The sequence below is a fragment of the Triturus cristatus genome, chromosome 4_1, assembly GCF_964204655.1.
Source record: "Triturus cristatus chromosome 4_1, aTriCri1.1, whole genome shotgun sequence".
Lineage (NCBI taxonomy): Eukaryota > Metazoa > Chordata > Amphibia > Caudata > Salamandridae > Triturus > Triturus cristatus.
This window is the reverse complement of record NC_140585.1, coordinates 490,570,216-490,595,492: the sequence shown is the minus strand read 5'-3', so window position 1 is coordinate 490,595,492 and position 25,277 is coordinate 490,570,216. Positions and strand designations below refer to the sequence as shown.

The 25,277-nt window shown below is 43.6% G+C and overlaps 1 protein-coding gene across 3 annotated transcripts in view; it reads right to left on the bottom strand.

Moving 5' to 3' along the window:
* Window positions 1-25,277, bottom strand: part of PDE3A (phosphodiesterase 3A) — a 1,085,163-nt gene that overhangs the window by 105,057 nt on the left and 954,829 nt on the right. The gene's annotated exons all lie outside the window — the stretch shown is intronic.

Genomic DNA, 25,277 nt, shown 5'->3' with positions numbered 1-25,277 from the left:
TGCAGTGGCTGAAGAAGACCCTTTGCTACAGAAACTGCAAGACTATCTATGAACGCCTTTTTTTCTCCTTTTTTACATTTTCCGGCTTGTCTGCTACTCGGGGGTTGGGTATGCCTAGTGGGCTGCACCCGTCAAACGTTTTACCTACTCTGAGCAGGACGTACATAGAAATCTTGTCCCCTAAAGTTGCTCCTTTCCAGGGTAGCCTTGACCACGGATCCTGGCCCTCTGACTGTAGTAAAATGGTTAAGTATAACTTTTCTGCAGGTGCTGAAAAACCTTCCTCTGATTTCTCCTGCAGCTCCTAGACTACCAGGGAAGGAGAAAGGTCTTTCACAATAAAGGTCCTAGTAGGCTTCAGGTAATCATCTCCTAATTGGTAAGCTGTAACTTCCAAACAGGGGTGCCCTTCTTCAGCCTGTTCTGCCCCTACGGAGTACACGAGTCCACCCAACTGACCCTTAGAGAGGACCTTCCGTCCCCAGGTAAAAGTGGAGAGCAGGATACTCCTTAGTTCTCTTAACAAGCAGATCTAGATATAACTTGCTCTTCTGAGATCTTCATTAAGTGCAGTCGGGCTCTGATGAGTGGTGATGGAATAGAGCTTTACAGCCCCCTGCAATGGGCTATACTGGTTGTTAAAGACCCTGAACCCGAGTTAAACGCCTGAACCGCAGGCAATGGCCTATAACGAGGGAGCAGGCCTTTAATAATCAATATAGCCTGAGACAGGAGGACTATAAGGCTATTAGAACATTCCACCCACCGAGGGTAGAATGTTCTAAAATAAAAAGGGAGAAACATGAAGACAAACTTTGGAATGTTGGGGCTCTCGTCTTATACCAGGCATTATAAGTCTGGAGCAACTCCATTGTATTTAATGGAGCTTTCAACATTCCAATGTTCTACTATAGCTTTATAGCCAGACGTAGCAGGCTATACCAGTCAATAAAGTCCTGCTCCACGGACCACTTTCTGCTCTTATTAAATAAAAAGAAAACTTTTCATTTTTCTTTTTTAACCGCAACCCATTTTCATTTAAGGAAAACAGGCCGCATTTGAAAAAAAGTGATTGCTTTATTTAAAAGCAACCACGGACATGGTGGTCTACTGACCCCAGCAGGCCACCATCCACGTGACCTTAGCAATTCCTTATGGGTCTCAAATTGCGACCCACCTCATAAATATTCATAAGGTAGGTTGATTTGTGACCACTAGGAATTGCTAAATGAAACTCATGGCGTTTCATACATTAGGAGTAGCAATTACCTAATTGTGATTCACAGAGATTAGCAATTAGGTAATCGCTAGTTTCAGGAATGGTACATATGGCCATTGTGTCCCAAATATAATTTAAAAAATGTCAGCCACTGGAGTTAATAACAGAAAATCTACATCAAATGATATGATATTTTTATAAACTATATTTACAACATGATATTCCATTAGATGAAATTCTGACTTACAATCAGCCTTTCCTGGAAAGAACAATTTCACCATCACTAGAGGAGGGGAAATTCATCACATGCCATAAAATATATGCATTTACTGTGGATGCAGTGGGCGCCCGTGCAAAGAGCTATAAGTGGCCAGAGAAAGTGAAACCTAAGAGAAGCTTGGAATTGACATCAAAGATGATGTTTCTTGAAGCAGAGAGAAGTGTGGTCTTTCTGACATTTAACGGATGAATTTACAATTAGAAGGCTCAAATCAAGAAGTCTAGCTGTAATTTAAATTATGTCTAGGAGAAGGGATCCCTTTTAGAAAAGGATGGGCACATCTCCTGACCGCTCGAATGCCAATCATCGGTGCCATATGAAGACAATACCTAGATCAGATTGCACATAACTGCAAAAGTCTAAGGGCCTGATTTAGAGTTTGCCAGACAGGGCACTCTGTCATAATGGCAAAGGAGTACTCGGTCTGCAAGCGCAATGTCTGTTCTCTCTATTTAGAGATGGGAGGATTGGCATGTTTACGACTGGAGTAAAATTTACTCTGTCAGCAAAACCCTTCCTTTGACGGCCTGAAGGACTACGGACTCTTGGAGTTAAGCCATCTGACATTAACCCTGGGTGTAGTTTACGTAGGAGCACTACACGTAGCTACGCGAAGTACACTTTGAACTCTGCTCAGCTACGCAATCTGCATAGTGCAGTGCGTAGCTGTTAGCACTGTGTGCTTGTCTACTCTGAGCAATAATTGCAAACAGCATCTTGCGCAATGCAAGTTATGATAAAATAAGTATCTCTGTCTTTAAATGCTAAAATGCATATAGTTATTTCACAAAAGTGAAAATGATAAATTAGCAAGCAGTGAGAGAGGTGGTGATTTTGGGATCCTCCCTAACATAGGGAGAGAACCAAGCACAGTTATTGGCAAAAATACAAACCCAACCAAAGGCCCTGCAAAGCATTATGGGGCGAGATTAGCAGTGGGCAGTGAATATTATAGTATCCAATATCAAAATAATTCTACAAAGAGCTGCAGTTCAACTAGTCGTTACTAGATGTCCCTCACGAGTCAAATGCAAAAGCATTGAAATTATTATTGCATCAAGCTGCAGTTCCACTAGTCTTTACTAGACGTCCCTCATGAGTCAAATGCAAAAGCTTCATGAAATAGTTTCAATGCATCCGTGTTGAATGCCGCAGACAGGTCGAGCATGACTAGAGCCACTCTTCCGCCGGCGTCCAGACACTGCCAAATGGCTTTGGAGACCTCAACCAACGCTGACTCAGTACTATGGGAGGTCCGAAACCCTGACTGGGCTGGGTGCAAGAGGTCCGACCCTTTGACAAACTCAGTAAGTTGTCTGGTTACCACCTTTTTGCACATTTTGGCTAAACTGGGCAAAAGGGAAATGGGGCGATAATTCCCTGGAATCTGGGGGTCAAGGGAATGCTTGAATGGATGAGGGCCGCATTTTTTCCGTTGTCTAGCAGGGTCCTGATGTCATCGGTGGCGGCGATGAGGGCAGTTTCGGTGCTGTGGTTGCTGTGGAACCTGGACTGGGACGGGTCCAGGATGCTGTTCTCCTCGAGGTAGCAGGTCAGTTGTTTGTTGACGGTCTTCTCGATGACCTTCGCCGGGAACGGGAGCAAGGAGATGGGCCAGAAGTTCTTGAGGTCCTTGGCGTCCGCAATGGGTTTCTTGAGGAAGGCGTTGATCTCGGCGTGCTTCCAGCTCTCCAGGAAGGTTTCTGCCTCGAAGGAGATGTTGATGGTTTTCCGGAGATGGGGTGCGATGGCGGTGCTGGCTTTGTTGAAGATGTGGTGTGGGCATGGGTCTGACAGAGATCCGGAGTGGATGGTGTTCATGATCTGGATGGGTGTTGTGACGAGTTGTGTGAGTCAGAGGTTGGTGATGTTGTCGATCAGGTTGGTGGAGTTGGTGTCGTTGTTGTTCTCGAGGTGGAAGTTCAGGTCTCCGAGGAGGATGTAGTCCGTGGAGGCGAGGGTGTGTGTGCTGACAAAGTCGGGGATGGAGTCGCTGAACTGTGGTCGGGGTCCGGGGGGTCTGTAGATGAGGGTTCCTCTGAGGGTGGTGTTGGGGTCGGTGTGGATCTGGAAGTGCAGGTGTTTGGCGGTGCTGAGGGTGTCGTCGGTGTAGGTCGAGACTCTGAGAGTATTCCTGTAGACGATGGCATCTGCGTCCGCGCAGCGTGCATATTTATGTTCCCGGCAGCCAGAAAGACTAGAGAGCGCACTTTCCCAAAATGGCGACTCTCACTGGCAAACTGGGGAACCAGGAAGTGAATAGACCCCCCAATCGGAATCAGATTCTAATTCAAATAAACAGTAAACAGTACTAAAACGATTTTTTAAAAGGCCAAACAGTTTACCTCTTTTCTAAAAACGAAGTAAATAGCAGCAGTCAGCGTGTGCAAAATAAGCTGAATGAAATTTGTGAAATGTTTAATGTATTGTTTGTTGATATTATTTACAATTTATGTGTCTCTTCTTTTCACACTGTTTGAATTTTGCTAAAAAACATATGAAAAAATTCTTAAACGGTATTGTTTAATAAATAACCAAATCAAACAAAAAAGATATTGTTTGGTTAATGCTATAAAGAAATAAAGCAGAAGTATTGAAGGTGTCAGGTACCCCCTTCAGATTTGATAAGTTTTACGGCCCTACCTGACCCCAGTCCTATGGGCCTAACCCCTCTAGTGGTTTCACTTTTAGAAAGTGAGCATTTCTCTGCTCCTACTGCTCTGTGTGCCTGCAACATGACTCCAATACACGCCTGGGGTGGGTGACAGCTTCACTTTGTGCATTCCTTCTAGACAGCCACAAACATAGGAAAGTTAGTTGTGTCTGAGCACTCATCTGCATTCTAATGACCCTTTATGAGCAGGAAGGGAGGGAGCTGACACTTGCCCCTAAATTGGTAATGTCCTATCCCGACACAAAGGGCTGATTACCCCTTACTGATAGTCTGGAGCCAAAGCTGGGAAGAAAAGACCACTGTGCACTTCAAAGTCCCTTCTTTGAAGTCACCCTCACATCAAAGGCACAACTGGGTACAAGTACTTGGTCTATGACCCCACCAAAGCAGACACTTCTGGACCTAAAGCCAGACTCTGTCAGAAGAACTGCTGTGCTGCATCTAGGACTGCTAAACCTGGAAGACCTGCTTTTCTCTTGTGCTGCCCTGCTGCCTTATGCTCTCTGACCCTGCTGAGAAGAGCTGGACTCTGCCTTGCATGAAAGTGACTCCAAGGGTTTGCCTCCTGTTGTTTGAAACTCAGGAATATCAAAGTCCCTAGCCCTGCTCTTGAAGCTGGTTCACTTGAAGTGGACCCAGATATTTGCTTCAGAGGCACTGTTGCACCCGCTGACTGCGGAAGCAGAAATTGACGCATTGTCCCTGTGGCTGGAGCAGTACCCAGCACATGGAATCCGAACCGCCACAGCACCTGCAGAATACGACACACAAACCCATGCATCGCCGGTGCAGCAGCTTGGTGAGATCCAAGCATCCCCTTGCCTGCACAAAGAAACCTGACACATTGCTTCGGACCAATGCCTCTCGGGTTCAGCACTTCGACCATGCAACCGACACATCGCAATCATTGTGTGGAGAAAATCGATGAGCCATCTACTGTAGGATCGACATTGACTTATCTCACTGTTATGACCAGGATAAGTTACTTGGTTTACTCGGGCCAGCGCTCCATTACAGTAGGCTTGAACTATTGACTGTGCCCTGGTCCAGCTTGACCAGATCAGCCACATTAACAGTTATTGCTTGTAAGTGCTAGAACTCTTTTTATTATTTAACAATTCATAACTCCGGGTCTATTTATTGGATTTTTGTCATTTTGGTCTTGTTTTGCTCATAAAATTATTATAGCCCAGTCTGGAGTACTATTGTGGTGTTTTCATTGTGTTACTGTGTGTTTGTTGTACAAATACTTTACCCATTGGCTCTTTAGATAAGTCTGACTGCTCTGTGCCAAGCTACCAGAGGGTGAGAACAGGTTATCTTTTAGTCTGTTTCTTGCGTACCCTGACTAGAGTGTTTTTTTCCTGCTTGGGCAGGCTGCATACCCCTGCCAAATAGGGGCGGTATTACATAAAGGTCCCCAGGGGTGCAACAGGCATTTGTGCCCACTTTGCAATCCCCTGGGCACTTTGGTATTACAGAAGAGGACGCAGATGCTTGTGTAGCCCCTTCTGTAATACCAATCACGCTGGCGCACATAAAGCGCCTGAGCCATGTTCAAGGGGGCATTTACTCATGCGCATGGGGGTGTGACCCCATGCAAATGAGGGAATTCCTTTGCTACCGCGCCCATGCCGTATTACCTATGCTGGCACAGAGGCAAAGAAGCCCTCAAGAGGCGCACTGACAGTGCGCCACCTAAAAGGTGGCGCTCTGTCTGTGCACCTCCTGAGAACAACACTGACGGCACCTGCCTGCAAGTGGATCTCTATTCCCATTTAAAAGTGCAGGGGGGTTGCCGCGTGCACAGTGAAATACAGAGCGGCTGTAAAGCAGCTGCTCCGTATTTCACGTGAATGTGCTGTCCCCAGGGCAGCACGAGTTCGCTGCTGCCCTGGGGTAGCGCATTCCCTGTAATGCGGCACCAAAAACCCAGTTTCTTACAGGATTAAAATGTTTGTGTATGTTAACTTTTTTACATTGTCTGTCCTTGGCCATTCGGACACTACCAGTTTGCCCGAGGCTTTTATTCTCTTAATATCCATTTCTCGCTGGCATTTTATGTGGCCTTACATAGGTGCCTATACAGTTATCACACATGCAGTATAGTTTGCATATATGCATCCTGTACCAGGTGGATCTTTCACTTTTTTATTTTACTATTTAGCTAATGGCTATTTTCAGCAAGACCAAATTGAAGTTCTTAATGGCTGTAATTCCAATTGCGAGCAGTCATTGTTCTTAATATATCAGTGTTTAAATTGAAACTGTTTTGAAAAATGGTATCAACTACGGGAATGCTACAATTATTGACAGAGCAAATACGACAACATCAACTTATCGTTGTGCCTTAATAGAAACTAGGTTCTACCATCAAAATAGATATTTCATAATAGCCTCTGTTGCCGTACAAATGACGTAATGACGTGGAAATAGCTGTGCTCCCATTCTCCACAAGAAATCATCCAAATAGCCCTTATCACACAAAGCATTAGGGAAGATATCACACAAGGGGGTTCTGATGTTTGCGGACATGAAAGCATTCAGAAAATGAGCCATCTTATCTGCCATGAGACCCCTGGAAAGACAGGCGGGGGGGCGGAGGGGGAGGGGGGGATGCTGCGTGCCTGGTCATCGTTAACCTGATTTCTTGAAGCTGGAAGATACTTAATCTCGTACAGCATTTCCGAATGTCACAATACACTAGCTTCATACCCTGAGTGTATCAGTTGTATATAATGTGCACCTTCCAATTGTGTTACCTGCTTGTGGGCATATTTTATATTTCTAGGAAACACACATACTTGTATATGACTTTGACATGTTCTTATTGGCATAACAATTGTAATGATGAAGGTGTGATTTCAAAGTCATGTCAGGTATAAGAACAGGTCGCAGTGTAGTGCAGTAGAAAAGAAACATGTCCTGTGACCAGTCGCCGAAATCCCCCTTTGTCACTGCTTGTCATTCCAGCTTTACAGCCCTCCCAGCACTGTGGGTATGAACTTTCTACACAGAACAAAAAAAAATCAAAGATATTTCCAAACCAAAGCGAAGAAAAATTTAGTGGTCTGAGGTAAAGCCACGTATAAACCCCAAAAAGGACACCCTTGAAGATGCGTGTCACTCACATTCAGGGCGGAGCTGCTTCCTGTGTGGCGCACTTGGTGCCACTTAAGAATCACAAATCTCGGGGGTATCTAGGCGTAATGTAACTGCAGGCGCTCTGGCGCTCTGTGCCAAGAGTAAAACACAACCCCCACAAGGCTTTCGGTACTTGGAAAAATGAAGATTGGGGCTCAACATGGCCACTATGATGCTGCAAGTAGAGGTCCTTGAAAAAGGCTTGTCTATCCACAGGGACCGAGTGCCCTGATGGAAGGGCCAGCCAGGTGTGAATCCATGTGAGAGGATGCAGAATTCTGGTGGCGGTTTTCTATATCTGCTGGAGCCTACGTAGGAATAAAAACAAGTGCGATGGCAGCTGGACTCTGCGCCACCCGGCCACTGATCATGATGTGAAGCTGCAGGGGATGGATTCCTGCAGGGAGTTACAACCACTGTAACTTATACGCTGCCCACGGTGTGTTTGAACAAGGCAGTTTTCGGGTTTATCATGAGCGGTTGGCAAGTGCTTTCATTGAGATCACACTTACGGGACCCGCTATGCGTTGACCGGCTTAATTTTTGAGCAATGGATAATCTAAATATCATTGAACCTGTGGTTCCTCATAGGGGATTCTACAAGGCGGGCAATATCAGTAGGCATGGTAGACAACTGATGAAGAAAGGACTCATGCATCCTGCATATTATAACGAGTGTCTAAAGGGAAGAAGAAAGCCGGTTTGTGGGGGCGGGGGGGGGGTCATTAATTTTATTCTGATTTCGGCTACACTCAACTACCATGGTTTATTAGGTCTCGCCTGACCCAGCGCATGCGCTGGTTAGGTCTCGCCTGACCCAGCGCATGCGCTGGTCTGGCGAGACTTTTTGTGAGGGCTCCAAAAAATGCTACCGCCGGCCTAAAGCTACAGTGCATGTGCGCGGGCGCGCGCTTACGAGCAGAGGCTTTCCTCCTCATGCTCATTAAGCGCATCGCTCGCCGCGCTTGATCACCAACGCGATCACTTTCTCTTTCGCCGTCGTCTGCCTCCCAGCGCGATCACTGCTGCGTGCGCAGAGCGTGTCCTCGCTATCACGATCACTTCCGCTTTTAGAGCAGCGCGGCCGTTACTTGTACGGCCGCACAGCCAATGCTTGTTCTCCTTCCTCGTCGTTTCTATCACCAATGTAATTGTCAGCGTCTCAAGTCAACTTACATAGATCTGTAATGACTATTACACTATTTTTAAATAACCTTCCAGTAACAGATAGGGTGATTAAGCAACAACAAAGAGGGGATGTATATGGTTACACATCCATACACACGAAGGTCAACCTGGAACACAGGATGCCTTGTGCTTTACCGACTTGGCTGTCTGCTCTACAGGTCATCACAACTTAACAGCTCATCGCCAGAAAATGGTTTGTTCAGAATAGAGAACAGCTCTAAACCCAGCTCTACAAGTCCCTCACATTTGTACGGCATTCTAGTACTTTCTTTGATAGCGCCTCATGTTTGTAAAAGAGCGATCAAAAACGTCAATGCTGCTGAGTGCGACACATGTTCCTGTGTGCCAACACTAGTGCAGGTTTCTCGTTATACAACTTAAGCTGTCTGCTGTCAGTGTTGGTTTTCTGCTAAACCAGAAGTATCACTGTGATGCCAGTGTTTACATTGCCTCATTATGGAAACCCTGCATTGCCATCAGTTTTCAACTGCCTCCTTACACAAAATACCACTGCAATATGCAAAGCACTACTTGTGAGAATATGAAAAACATCAATGTCACATCAGAAACCGAATTGTGTTGGTACTTTTCTAGATGCCAGTGTTTATTCTGCCACAGTAAGAACACCACACGCCGCCATGCAGTTTCTACACTCCTCCACCATATAAATATGAGTGTGCCACCAGGAACCACACATCATTGTCATTTGGGAAACAACAATGTCCTCAGATACACAGAAACAGTGCTATACCATACCATAGTCCATACTGCCTAGTAATATGCTGCACTGCCTTTCAGTGCAAACACCCACACTGCCCTGGTTTAAGAAGCAACACTCAAATTTGTGCTAGAGTCCTCTCTGCTGTTATACGCACAGCGTTATTGGCATGGCAAAACCCACATTGTGCAGCTACGCACCCTGCCACTGCATTACGAAAAACCCGGAATTAACTAAGGTAATGTATACCATGCTTAGTGCAGTTATTTACATTTTTCCTTTCCACATCACACTCAGAGAATTTAGGGGCATATTATCAAGCCAGGCGATAAAATTATCGCCGCTTTAGTGGCAGAAAACTGCCGCTAAAACGGCGATAATGGGCTTGATAATATGCTCTATGGAATTCCAATTGAAGCCCATGTTAAATGTGAAGGACGTCTAACGTGGGCTTCAATTGTAATTCCAGAGAGCATATTATCAAGCCCATTATCGCCGCTTTAGCGGCAGTTTTCTGCAGCAAAAGCGGCGATAATTTTATCGCCAGGCTTGATAATATGCCCCTTAGTCTGTCTTCTTTGTTTTTTTTATATTGTTGACACACCCCTTTCATGTTGACGACAGTCACCATGAAAATGTTATGCTTAAACAGTTCTCATAATTGAGAATATCTTAATGGAGGAAAAACATGATACATTTACTGAAACTATGTTTACAGGATCGATATTAATACATCAACAAAATAGTGAACATGTACTGGGCGATCAACCACTAAATTAATCAGGTCATTATATAAATGTAATGATTACAAGATATTCTGCAACCCTATGTACTGGACATACTCAATATTAAGTGTGAACGTGATGAACCCCTAATTACTATAGACCTCTTTTTTAAATGGATTAGGGTGCACTTACATTTCCTAATTGTAAATAAAACCAGATGCATTTTAGTATTTTTAAGAATGATGTTAACTCCATGTTTTGATACCAATGCTAGATAAATGTAATGACATTTTTTTGGGATTGATAAGAACGTTGATTGAATTATTCCTGTATGTTATGGTGATAAATTATAGTTCATGAAAAGGAATTTTTTTTTTTGAAGAAATAAAAATGGTCAAAGTACTTAAACTTAGGGTTCTAGATGTATGAAGAAGCCTTAGCAAACAGAAACAAGCATTGGCATAGCCAATAGGTCTCGCCTTTGGGACCTTATAAGTGTTTAGTTATCCAGCACAATACCCTTGGTGCAACAACATCAACTGTTGCATGGCTAAACACTTACAAGGTCCCAAATGCGAGACCTATTGGCTATGCCAATGCTTGTGCTCTTTGTAGCTTTCACTGGGTGCTTTAGGGGAGCCCATGGGAGAATATCATGACTGCTGAGCCTGTGAGCTCCAATCAGCTGTTTGCATGCAGGAGGTGCAGAAACATTGAGAATTTGGATGGTTGGCAATGTGGTCACTAAAGAAAACAGAAGTGTGTTCATCGGACAATGGGGTTTACCTTAGGGAGGATGGATATAAGATGAATAACATGAAGACGTGTTCTTTTTTACTTTTTTAACTAGGATTCATGCAAACTAATTCAGATGACTGCATTACACAGTCCTCTTCTCTGTGTTGTCCTGCACCACACGCCTCGTTTTTTTTTGTTTCCATTAAGTCAGAAGTAACTTTTTTCAGATGGGACGTAGGCTATCAGTGATGGATGGTCGGATCTTGGAATGCTCTAAAGTAATAGTGTGACTTGCGTACATTTCAAGTTGTAGGTGGTGCTCGTTCGTAAACAGATCTAGTAGGTGCACATAAATATGGCAAATTAAAGGAGTGCGTTAGTAGACGCGGGGTAGTCTGCTCATAACTCATTTCTCGGGCTAAAAGGATAGAGCATGCAGGCCCTCGTCAATACCAGTTGCCTGGAGCGGGATCCCAGAGGGGGGATATTGCTCCAGACATCAACACGTTTTGCGGAGTCTCCGGGCCTTTAATGGGGCCCAATAATTATGTGCTGGAAGACACCGGAGCTGGAAACATCTGCAGAGCTGCAGAGGCTGAAGGCAGCTGCTGTGCCCGTCCTGCGCCCGCTTATCTCAACATAGCAGAAGAGCCTCCCCATGCTGAATGGAAAGACTACTTTTCCCTCCTGTCATCCCTGGACTGCTCCCGCCCGCCCAGGGACAAGAGGAAAAGTCCCCAAAGCATTTACCATCTGCTCCAGGGGCGTTTCTAGGTGTTTTGCCGCCCTACGCGAGAATTGAAAAATGCCACCCCCTCCCTTTTACTACCATCATGCTCTCCCACTGTCATCCAGGCTAGAAGAATTAATGCATTAGATATTTCCAAACTCATGTTTTTTGCCGCCCTCCCCCTTTTGCCGCCCTAGGCGGCCGCCTAGTCTTGCCTAATGGTGGAAACGGCCCTGACCTGCTCCAAGCTCTCGGCTAATGTTTGCGTATTTGGACTCGTTGTTTCACCTGGAAGGAGAGAAAATATGAGTATTGGACCCATTTTTATTGGAGCTGCGTGTTATTCCCCATTCCAGAGGAAGCAACTCTTATTCCCCTTAATTCTCGGGGAGGGTCCAGCCAGAATCATTAATTTTAAGTTATCACGGAACTCGGAATGAGGAACAATGTGGAGGCACACAATGAGAGTGGACTCGATGATCAAATGCATTTCCTAACTCTGCATTGGGTCAGTAAAAAGGGATGGATCGCTTGTATTAAATGTTTCTTACGGGCCATCAATATTTACGGATTTGCATCACAAATCTAATCGAGGAATTCGTAAACAGTTGTGCACAGTTCCTCTCGAATGGAGAGAATAAATCCTCCAAAGGTGCATTCTTGGCTCTTTAGAAATGGGTAGATGCAACACAACGATTCACAACACATTTTACAAAGGTCTCTGACACCAGTCTATCCAGTACAGAATGTTTTGTATGCATTTTAGATAGATGACAAATCAAAGTATTTCCCCCATAGCAGCGCCCTAAACATTGCAGTTGCATGAACCGTTCTGCTTTCTTCCTCAGCAGCATGGCAGGAGATCAGGCAATGCCTGTAGCTCTGATGTCACATGCACTTTGTAAATGGACCATCATGACTGGACCTCTTTCCTGTATTCCACCCCATTACCCTCCAAAAAGAAAAACAACAACGCTACAAATTGACTGAAGTCTTGGCGACATTATTTAGAGAGCTGCCAGGGGCTCTCCCACTCCTCAATGTCAACAGAGAGCCTGCCAGCATTATTGCCTGACAGCATCATAAACTGATTTATTGTATAAATGAATGAGGCCTCTTTTCGTAAAAGGACAGCAGCAATTGCTCCTGACAACGCCATACTACAAATTCCATGTAACCAGGGCCGGCTTAAGGGTAGTGCGACTGGTGCAACCGCACTGGGTGCTGACCTGTGGAGGGGGCGCTGACCTCAAGGGGGGGCTATGTTTAGCAGTATCTTATGATTGGAGAGATGAGGAGAACTTTTGCCTAGGGGTAGTGAGTGAATCCGAGGAGGTGGTCATTTGGTGTGAAGGGCGCAAAAAGTGATTGTCGCACTGGGCGCCACCGGCACTAAAGCCGACACTGCATGTAACAGTAATAAACTAGAAGTCCGCAAACTCCACAGCAGCCATCCCTTTTTAACCCCTCCCCCCCTGCAACAGCAAAATAAAGGGTGGGCATGAAGTGTAGCAGTGGGGGGAATATATCAAGGTGGATCCATGTGTGCCCGCTCACGTCAAGTTCTAGGCTTCCTCTTCAGTTTTGGTCAGCTTCGCACTACAGTACCCAGTCCTATTATGGAGTTTTCTGGGTTTTGCACCCTGAAACTCCTTCCGACAATTGCTCTGATCATGCAAGAGTGTCTTTGTCGAATTCACAATGAATCTAAATATGTCTATTTTCCCCCAAAGAGTTCATTTTCATGAATGCATGTAACTGGCTCAGTCCAATGTTGCCTCATGTCAGCCCTTGGGACGGTTCAAGGTGTGTGTGTCTCAGATGGATCCTGATAAGGTCCGCGGATGGTGTTCAAGATGTTCGAGTGCCTCAGAACTGCAAGTCTAATCAGCAATGAGGACCATTTAGGTCCGGGTGCCCAAGAAGTCTGAGTACTACAAGTAGCTTATTAAATAAACGTATGTCAAGATACATAGACATGCAAAGTACAACACTGAATATCAGACACTGCCTCATTAGCCTGTGTCTTAACTTGAACATCTCATTGCAAATGGGAATACTGAGCATCACACCCCGGCATCAATGACGCTGCATTTTGAGGTTCAAACTGAATAACATAATAATAGGAATGCCATTCTCAGTCTTAAATGGCCGCTCATTGGTTCAAGTCAACACAAACCAGAATAACATCCAATTTCCCATTCTAATGTACCACCCACACTTTGCATACTACTTACTCAAGCTTAACAAGAGCCATGACAACCACCACAGGCAAAATGGCTGTAGTATCCCCATTAGGTACATAACATGTGCACATCTAACATTAATACCACATTGCTAAATCCATTACATCTTAGAGTGGCCTTTTTTTAAATTCTGAATGAGGGCTATATGAGTTCTCCAGCACCATGAAACACTTAGTGAGTTCTCAAGGATATAACTTTATCCGCAAACAGCCCAAAAACATAGGTTGATGTTTTTTCACTATCAATAAAAACACTTACCTAGAATCTGGCAAACTCCTTCAAACCCATTATCATAACGGCCCAGTTCCAAAATGCTCCTTTCTGACAGCAAAAATCGTAAAACCAGCAACTAGGCCTATTAACTAATTCAGAAAATTCTTGAGGCTTACACTGCCCTTAGCATGCAGAAGAAGATAGTCTTTACACCTGAGGACTTCCTAAATGTCTTTTCCTTCACCCCAAATAGTCACAATGATTTGGATATAGTCTTTCATGAAGAGAAAAAATGGTTGCCTTCTATCATATCAAAAATCTATCCTGAGACATATCTTGGCCACAAAACTCTACATCAACATGGCTATTTCATCTTCCTGCCGCGACGTCCAAACTAGGTAATATGCTTTGGTAACTTTGGTCCTAGTAATCTGAATGCTAGCCCGATGTTGCAGTCATAGCAATTAGGGTAATGCACATGCTGATGTAAATGTTTTGTAGATAAAAATATATGTTTCTACAAAAGCAGCTAATTTCATTTAGGTGTGCTATACAATTGTATACATACAGTAATACAACCTCCACTTTGCCCTACCCAGTACTAAAGCCAGCAAAATCACTGAAGCTAAAATCCTCAAATGGATCCAGACACGTAAACATATTAATCTAATGAAAGACGTCATAACATTCTTGCCATGATCAACTGTATGGTTGGCTCAAGCATGATCTGCTAGTAACTGAGTATGGCTATCATAAGCTCAATAAGAAATAATCATTTTCCAAAGCATACCCGAAAACTCTTGGCTCTCTGGACATATCCAAACCTTAACACAAGAATCTGGTGTCTTTCCTGATTACAAGAAACTGTGCTAAATTCCTAATCCACAAACTATCACCAAACAATAAGTCAACCTCATATAATGTATGTACTTAAAAACACACCTCAAACAGAACTGCACAGGCTTGTATTAAAACCTGCAACACTAATTCACCAAACAACAGAACCCAGTCCGTGTTTAACGTCCATGAATAGGTTAAAGAGATAAATGTTTTAGCAAATTGAATAACCATGACACCCGAAGACTACCTGGTCACTCCATGTAAATATTGGCAACATAAAGCCATTCTCAATAATTACTTCAAACCAAAACGCAAACTTCATTCATTGACAATATCATAAAGAGCTGGGCAGGATGAAAAGAGCATACTTTACCACTTAATGCCCCAGGCAGAAGATAGAAACTAAACACCTATCAGCACTGAATGACCTTCATACCACAGTCAAGAATGGAGGCTGTGATCCCTAGTCAATGTATACTTTGGCACATTCAGTACATATCATCCTTTTCAGCAAGCTTATCTCGTTGCTCTAACAAAGGTTTCCTGGTTTCATCAGTACAAATGTAAGATTTCCTTTAATGATTGTAAAGTTTATGATAGTGGAGCATCAGCTGGCTCTGCTGTTGAAACCTGTGATCCAGTTACCCATCCACCCCACGGCCACAGAGCCAATGCATAAAAGGCCCACCCTAATTAGGGACAGTCTTTTGACCCATATTTTTGCTGTCCTTTATAAGGATTTGGCTGACTTGGGAAGAAATAATAACCAATGGACCACAAAACTACTGAATATTTATTTCTCTGAAATATACCTCCTCTTTGTTGGCTTGTTTCTAGGAAAAAAACAAATAATGTATCATGGGCAGACATGATGTATCATTCTGTTTGATATTACAATTCTGATGATAGTACTCCCATCCTGTCAGCAGAAAGATTTTCAGCAGCAATGTTATGCTGGACTTGAGTGGGGGGATACAAATATGGAAGGCAGTCTGCTGTGCACCAGGTAACAAAGATCGGTTGGTCTTAGATGACCTCTCAAGTGAAGAGTAGAAAAAATCCAAATACTTGTCATAAGTTAATGGAGACATATCTTAGAGATCACAATTCTAGAGTTCACCCACATACACTGCAAAAAAAAGGTGGTTGTTATTTAGGGTGGATGTGACTCCACCACAATGGATGAGACGATAAGACAAAAAGGCCACAGTAAAATACAGTTTCAAGAATGTAATCCTGGGCTCAACCCTCTTGGTAGGTATGGTGCGGAGCTGAGAATCTTAACTTAAGAAATGTGAATAGCATTCAGCAGTAACAAAACAGTAAAAAAGGCAAAACACAACACAATAAAAATCTCACAATCAATTTAGAAGAATAGAGAAAAATGTATTGAGTTGAATAACACCAAATAACAAACATCCAATAACAGCAAATGGAGAAGTGAATTTTTAAAAATGTAAGGTATAAAGCTCCAAGAAAAAGTAAATCACCAATCAGTAGTCACTGTTTGCAGTTGACCAGAAATTAGGTGCTATTTCAAGCTGATGGTAATGGAGTGTGGTTTGGATACAGCAAGCGGGTGTTTCCCAGTCAAAGATTTTACCACCTGACTTAAACTCTCTGAAATGAAAATTGAAATCCTTCAGCAGGCAAAGTAGCAGGCAATATCCACTAAAGTCCTCTTGAAGCTGGATAGTGGATGGCGTCATGCTGAAGCTGTTGGTTTTGGGAGGAAAAGCTCAGAGCGGGAGAAATTCAGTGAGAAGTCCTTGATTCAGGTAGATATTTTATACGCCTTCGCCTGGTCAAGATAAACACCTTCGGGCTAAATTTGAAAATATAGGCCATGCTGAATGTAAGTGATGCTGCCTTCATAACGCTACTTTTCTCCAAATGTCTTGGAAGTGTCCCAAACTGTTGTTATATTGGTGGGGGGTATTCGATGCAAGGAGTGATATACCGGAGCTGTCGATTAACCCTTCACCCCAGATCACACTATTACGAGACATGTGAGCACTATCCACCACAATTTGCTTCTGAGCGTCCATGGTTCTTGTTTTCGCCAAAAGAAGAGTGGCAATGGTGTGGATGCAAAGGACAGCATCCACAACAGCTCAATGGCTTAAAGACATCACCTACTACCATGAAATGATAGAGCAATATGGGACAGATATACAACCCACTACCTGACATAAGGACATTTGGGACACATTTCATCCCAATCTGCAATGAACTGCTAACTCAGTCTCTTCATTTGGTTCCCAGAGCACACTGGGATAGGCCTCTTGACACTTCTAGAGTGTTACAAAAGATTGTTGTGATTGAGTCAATGTTAGTGCAGGCTAGTCTCCTCATGGGTGCAATGTGCTGCTGCGATTTTTGTTTTGGACTACGATAACATTCAATTTCGGACTACTCTTTTTTTATGGAGCTCCTCCAGCGGGGAAAGCCTGAAGCAATATCAGATGAAATCACATCAAAATCAGACATCTTTGCTGTGAAATACTAATGACACTCTCAAAGTCTTTGAACTCCAAAAACCTTCTACGTCCCCACTTTACAGAGTTTCTAAGGGGCTCTTCTTGGACATGTTTAAGGATTAAAGGACCTTGGAGACAGCACATATGGGTCAGGACTCACTCCAACACAGGCCACCCGCAGGGTCCAGTCTGGTTGCAACTAGTCAGCTGAAACATCAGGGAAAAGCTTATTGTTTCCATGTAGCCAGACAAGAGGTCAGCCAACTGACCCAGTGATGGACTTGGCCCTTTTTTGCAGGGTCATCCCAGAACTTTTTGACTTCCTCCTGCATTTTTTTCTGACCTGTTGGTGGTGGTTTTATGACTCTGGGCACTTTATCACTGCTGATCAGTGCTAAAGTGCGTGTGCTCTCTCTGGTAAACTTGGTACGGTTGGTCTACACCTTTTTGGCATAATTTATTTACCTATAAGTCCCTTGTACAATGGTATCCCATATACCCAGGGCCAGTAAATTAAATGCTACTGGTGGGCTTGCGGTGCTGCTTGCGCCACCCACAGAAGTAGCCTTTCAAACCTGTCTCAGGCCTCTGCCACTGTAGGGCCTGCACGCGCAGTTTACTGCCGCCGTGACGTGGCATATAAAGTCATTGCCACATCTGTAACTTCTCATTTACTACATTTCACCCCTAAGGTAGGCCCTAGCTAGCCCTATGGGCAGGGTGTGATGTAGGTAAAAGGTAGGGCAAGTGACTTAACTGTGTGGCATGTCCTAGTAGTAACAAACAACATATTTGGTTTCTCACTGCTGTGAGGCTGCCCTCTTATGCATGGTTTGCATTGTGGATTACCTGATATGTGTTTCAGTGGTAATTCCTGACATGAGAGGGGTAGCGTGGCCATGTTTGGTATGTTTGGAATAGTAGTGAGAAATCCTGCTTATTGGTGAAAGCAGATTTATTATTACTATTTGAGAAATGCTGCTTTTAGATGTGGGCATTTCTGTGGGCGTGCTATGTGTCTTTGTGCCCTGCCTGGATGTGTATGGACCATCTGATTCTGACTGACAGGGGAGAGGGGATGTGCATTCACTCCAGCCAGTCCCTGGGTGGCTTGAGGTGTGCCCTGCCTTTCCAGGTTGACGTAGCACTAGGCTGAATGGACCATGGCCGAATTTAGAGTAACAGGAGGAGTTTCCCCTTGCACCTGAATAGGCCTGCTCTGCATTTGGAGTGGTGGGAGGAGTAGCACCTGTACCTGAATAGGGCTGTGCCTGCCTTCCACAATGCTGGCTCCACCCCCTGTGGTGTGTCTGGGGCTTGGGCTGAAAATATGAACGGGGATGTTGTGCACTTCAATAGTGGTTGAAGTGCCACCCAGAACAAATACACTAGTACTATAAGTACAGGGGCTGTGACCCCATGAAAAGGAGAGAAGACACTGTGTAGACTTTTATCAGGAAGGCTGCTGGACTGCCAGGAGGAATTGCTGAGGGGCTGGACCCATCTAAAGTATGGACTTGTTACCCTGCACCGAGGACCTCACGTGCTGTCCTGCCTGCTTGCACCTTGCTGATACAACCCAGTGCTCTACACACAGTGGGCGGTGAAGTGCTGTGAATTCTGGTGGTGCACTCCACTTGGGAAGAGCATTGGCACTTTGATTGCTCCTGGTGATTTCCTGAAGGAGTGTGCCGTTGCATTTCCCCCGCAGAGGTTGAGCAACAGGAGGGGAGAGCTACAGCCAAGGAGGTGCTCTCCCCCTCCCTCTGGTGTTCCAGGTTCCCCTATCAGCTTGCGGCAGCTGGGGCTCTACTACGTGGCCCCGGGTGGGCAAAACCCTGCAGAGACGACGAGGAATCCCAGTGCGGGAAATCCTTTGTGTGGCCCAGAAACATCCCCGTGGCGGCAGGGCCCAGCCAAAGAGGAGAGCTGGGCAAAAGAGAAGCAGCCGACCGCGATTTTGCTCTGGGTTCTTCCGATCTCCACCCCCCTTTATCCTCAATGCGCGGCGGCTGCACAGTGTGGTTGCAGGCAGCCGCAGATCAAAGAGTCAGGGTGAAAGGCCCTGGTCCAACGGGGGCTTTTTGCCAGCACAAGAGTGGAGAGCAGGCACCAATGAAGGCAGTCTTCCTCCTTGAGGAAGCTGGGGCTATGGCAAGAGGGAAGGTGGCATTCGTCGTATGGGCTGCTTCGCCGCAGCCCCCTGTTAATCCCCTGTGAGTACAAGGGCCTGTGTCTGCCTTGTTTTTGGCAGCCGCCCAGTACGTTCGTGGTTGGCTGCCATCTAATTGTTGATAAATTGGGTGGCCAAGGGAGGTTGCCCCGCCAAATTGAACAGTGTGTGCCCCACTCCATACCTCCGCATACTTGAGGGCACCGGTTCTTGATGGGAGGATGGGGTGAGACCTCGGCGGAGACTGTCGCCGGGTTCTAAGGAATCCCCAGTGATATCGCAGTGTTAACTGTAAGAGTATTGCTGTGTCCGGCACTCTAGAGGGTATTACCCAATAGTGGGTACAAGGAGCCCAGGAGCTCAGTCCTAAGTTGTTGCTGCTCACTATATGCCCTGATGTGAATATGTACTCAATGTTATATTGTCAGGGTTTTCCACCACGGGTACAGTGATGTAATGGTGGTATGGCTAATGTGGGCATGATGTTTTTATGAGGTGTGCACTTGATAAGTGGTTACTAAAGTGCACTGTTGGTGGTGTTTATGCATAATGTCTTTATGCTACTTGGTACACTGTGCATCCTTTGAGCACTGCTTTGGTGCATTATATGTGTTATGACAATGGCCCAATTGGCCAAGTGATTTATGTGATCCTATGGTAAGTCATGACAAGTGCCTAGTGGCACAGTGATATATGTGATTGTGATCTAATGTGTTTTGATGAATAATACAACAGATATTTTTCTATACATTGTGTGAAGTCTCTTTTGTGGTGTGCCTAGTGTTTCACTGCTGTGTGAGTATGTTGCGTAAACGCTTTTCACATTGCCTCTGGGATAAGCCTCACTTCCCTGCCAAGATACTAAAGGGGTGAGCAGGGGTTATCTTCAGTGCGCAACTCCTTTGCCCTGACTAGAGTGGTGGGTTTTGCCTTGCTTAGGTGCATACCCTAGCCAACCAGAAACCCCATTTCCAACACCCTTGAAGCCCACTTCTTAATCCTGTGTACAAGTGGGAGCAGATACAGCACTTCAGGTCTCCATACAGGATTCAAATAGCAGGTTGAATCCCCTTCTGTTCTGCAGGTCCAGACTGTGTTCTGCTGAGCTGGAGGTCAGGTGCTTCTTTTGTAGGATGTACTAGCCATTGGGTGGATGTAACTTATGGGGACCCGCTAACCAATGACAAAAAAGTTCCTGGGCCACACTGAAATATTGTAACGGAAATCCAAGATGGCACACACCTTCTGCTCCTGAATGGAGCCTGTGTGACAGATGAGGGTGTGTTAAAGTAAATGAGTAGTCTCCTCCCCCTCAGCTACACCAAACTGGTTCTGTAACCAGCTCCCCCTCCCACCTTGCTTGTGCCCACCTGCCTACAGAGGGCCTAAAGACCAAAAACATGCCCTTCCTCAGGAATTACCCTATAAATGTGTATGATATCCCAGGATCCTCCCCAGCTTTCCTTTCACAGCTAATATCCATCACATACCTCATTCCCAGGTGTACCTGTGAAATGGCCTAAACCATTGTTCCTGCGCTAGGAGCAGGTCTCACACATTACTATAGTGAAGTACTGGCAACGTTATTTTCCCAGAGGCTAATGCTAATTGGCCCACTGGAGGCTCAGGCAGACACAATGTGACATTTTTAAAACACAAAGGGGCATATGTATCAAACGATTTGGTATTCGCAAACGCTGCGAATCGTAAAAAAACAGCGTTTGCGAATACAAAATCGCAAAATGAGATGTATGAGACATTTCAGCAGCGCATTCTTAAGGAATCGCTAATTTTGCGATTTCTTGAGTTTGCGTAAGCATTTAAGAAATCGCAAATTGCGATTCCTTAAATGCTATGTAACACGCACCCAAGTTGTGCGATTTCTCCTTAAGAAATCACAAATTACCACCAACTTCAAGTTGGTGGTAATTTGCGATTGCTTTGAAAAATGCAATTTTAGGCATTTTTCAAAGTGCCCTGTGGCGCACATACATGCCCTTAGGGCATGTATGTGCGCCATATGCGCACACATGCTGATTTCAGGGGTGCATCAGGGTGTCATCATGACACCCTTGCACCTTTGAAAATAATCTCAATTTGCTATTAGCAAATAGCGATTCGCAAATTGAGAAAGACTTCCCATTCATTGCTATGGGCCTCCTGGCCCATAGGAATGAATGGGAAGCTATCCTTAATTGCGATTTTGCAATTTGCTAATCGCAATTAAGGAATTTAAAGAATTCGCAAAATTTGTGCGAATTTTTAGATACATCCCGTTTTGCAATTCTCAAATAACGATTCTCAAAAAATCGCTAATTGAGAATCGCAAATGGAGATGTTGATACATATGCCCCCTGGTCCCTCAAATTTTCATTAAAATCTGACTTGACCTCATACATGTATTTTAACAAACATTCAAAATAGTGCTTGAATTATTCTAGTAGATTGTCCCAAACCAGGAACAGCATGGCTATTATTTTATTCTGAACTAAGTTTTTATCATATGACAGCTACAACTCTTTACAGAGAAAATTGTTTTGGGGCTACACATTGTAGACATTAATGCCAACATTAAATTATAGCATGTACCATTTAAATACTTGGCACCCTACCTTGTGGGCTATGAGGTCTACTAAGTGGTGATTTATTTAATACTTAAAAGTAATAGTTCTTTCCTATGAAAAAGGGTTATTTTGAAAGGTGTGTCTGCAGGCCTATAAGCTACAGCAGTCACGCCACAAAGGTGGGAGTGAAGCCCTGTTTCATTTGTGGACCTAGTAAATGGCACACCACGTGCTGTAGTCCACAGGTAACATAGCTTTTCCTAGCCATTGGTGTATTTCCTGCACCATAAAGTATGACACTACTTCCAAGATAAATGTGTCAATTAGTAGTTAACCAATTTTACCATATTTTTGGGGTGAGAGTGCAAACATTGAGGACTGGGCAGTGTTCAAAAGCCAGCAATGCCAGTCAGCAAAAAATGGGGGGGAACATGCAAAAAAGGCACTTTCTCCTAAACCCACACAATAAAACTATCCACCAAAATAAATAAGTTTGTATATTGTTATCAGTGCAAACTTTAGCCAATGCATAATTCTCAGTGAAAGCATAGGCTATGCCTGCATGAAATATCTGAAAGCTCTACACTACTTTGCAGCCCTCTGCAAGATTCACTGTCTATTTAATTAAATAGCTACCATTCCTGTCCACCGTATTACTTGGGTTGACTAGTCAGATTTTATACTCTGTTAGACAAGTCGCTTTCATTTTAGTGATATATTGCAAATATTCTCGATTTATGTTCACATCCCCATCCCTCCACGAGCATGTCCTTGAGCACTTTACTCACCTTGTCACCTCTGGCACAACTATTTAAATTGTGAACTTGTGATTTATCCATACAATACATTTTTTTGATCATCAAGTCAACCTGGTCACTGTTCTATTCAACTATTGTGGGGTGTCCTCTAATACGCTTCATATAAAGTTCAACAGTCAGTTGGACCACTTGTTGTATGTACCAATATTAGCCCTAGTCCAGCTGTTTACTGGGTATACCCTATTGTTATGTATCAGTACATCACAAGTATATAGGGAGGACCGTATAAGGTTACTAGCCAAAGAAACACATATTAGGCATACTATGTAAATATTACACATTTATTGGGTGTTATCCATTTTCGTTTTCATATCACAGCAGATATCTTTTGAGTGTGGTTTTAACTCTTGGACTGGGTATGTGCAAAGGATGTGAGGTGGTAGAGAGTTGTTCGTATTGTGGACATAGGAGGCAAAAACCTCACAATTTGGAGGCAGCAGAGGATTATTCAGGAGTTGCCCGAAAGTTGTAGTTGGTGGGTTTGAACCTCCAAGTTGGTGTGTAGCATACTAAGTTGCAAGAGAGATATCTAAGAGGAAAGTTGTTTATTGATTTGAGTACATCAGTTTTTATAGGGCCTTAGTCTTAGCAGTGAGTCAACTGGTATGGTGTTAATACTCAGAGGTGGAGTGGAAGAGTTGAGAATAATGGGTAGAGGTGCATAGGAACAGTTTGAGAGGCCAGCAAAAAGAAAATTGCAGTAATTTATTCTGCTGAAGACCGGGGAGTAGTTACTGAGTATTTTGGATATACTCATGAGAAGAGTAAGCAGGTCTCAATTAGGAGTAAAAACCAGCAAAGGGGCCTCATTCGACAATGTTCTAATTCATGATTGAAGATGAAGACAGCACTGGCTATACCAGCAAGGCAACAAACTCCTTCTGAAATGCCAAGAGAAGAATTCATAAAGGTAAAGATATAACACACCTAACACAAAAATCTGTAACAAAAATAGAAGCAAGGAGCAGAAATCTTGACAAAACAATTCAGTGAAAGAAAATGTGCTGTGACGCATTCTTGTCCCATAAAGCCATTCTTGACATATGCTGTAACCAGCAACCAACATCACATTGAAAAACTCTGCACCATCTTGGATTGGGAAACTCATGCACTCCCCAATGGACAGACTAAAGGGTCTTTATGAGGTTTGTTTATGCCCCTTTCCAGGAGCTCACGCCTTACAGAATTGTGCAACTCATAAAAAAACTACAGGTCACTGCAAGAGTGGAAACAACAGAATGATCAAGGGAGCAAGGAGGCTCAGCAGTAGCCTGGGTGCATGTTTGATGATGGAAGTGGTCCCTTTTCATGATTTGTTTAAAGTCTATCATATGTGTTGAAATGATAATGAAAGGTTTGTGATTAAATTCACGGGTTAAGATGAATTGTTTTTCTTGTCCTTGATTCTAAAAAATAAATTGATTAAATATTACAGCTAGATCTTGTTTGTGTACAAAACATTCTAAAAGTAGCATTTTCAAAATAGTAATTTAAAGTCTGACTCTCACATAAGTTAGGATTTTTCATTACAATTCCAAAAACACCAAACATGAGCTCATGATCTGCTCCCATTTGGCAATTAATGCATCAAGGTAATCCCAATGGTATCCTCTGGGAAAGGTAGACCTCGCAGTAGTGAAAAATGCATTTACAAGTTTTTCACTACCAGGACATGTAAAACTGAAGAATACATGTCAAACGTTTTTCAAATACAAAGTTGTCTGCCCTCTGGGCTGTCCAGGGCTTACCCTGCGGGTGAATTACATGCATTTAAAAAAAAGAGTTGAGCCTGGCAAAAGGTTTTCTTTGTCAGGTCGGCATGACAGTTTTTAAACTGCACACACAGGCTGCAAAGGACCACTAGTAACATTTAATTTACAGGTGCTGGGCACAGATAATGCCATTCTACTAAGGTCTTATGGGTAAAGTAAGTGTGCTGATTTAGTATAAGTAAATTCTACCATGTTTTAAGGAGCACCTTAGCCCTGGTTAGCAGTGGAAAAGCGTTCAGAATCCTAAGGCCAGCTAAAATGAATTCAGCATAAATTGAGGTCTCAAGGCAAAATGTTAGGGGGTAAACCACACCAACAATGCCAGGTCTAACATCCCCTTAATTATAACATTAAAAAATCAGGATAACTTTGCACAAATATTTGTCTCACTAGTATAAATATTTCTAAATTACACACTAATTCCTTAAAATAATTCTTAATGTTGGAATATTTTGGCCAACATATTTATTAGTTAAAAAGATCATTTTAATTTCAGAATCATGTAATTTGATTTTAGATATCTTAGCTAACAATTAAAAATCTTATAAAACGTCAAATATATTTATTCAAATTCAGCCTATTTTACAAAACGCTAACAAATGTTGAACTTATTCAAATCATTATTTTAGACCTTATTTATGCCTCTTTAATTTTTCTGTGCAGTTGTTAAATCGCCATTTCAACTACAAAAAGAGTTTTAGAAATTTCTATCTAACAGTCCAAAATATATGCTATTCCACCTCATTTGTATTCAG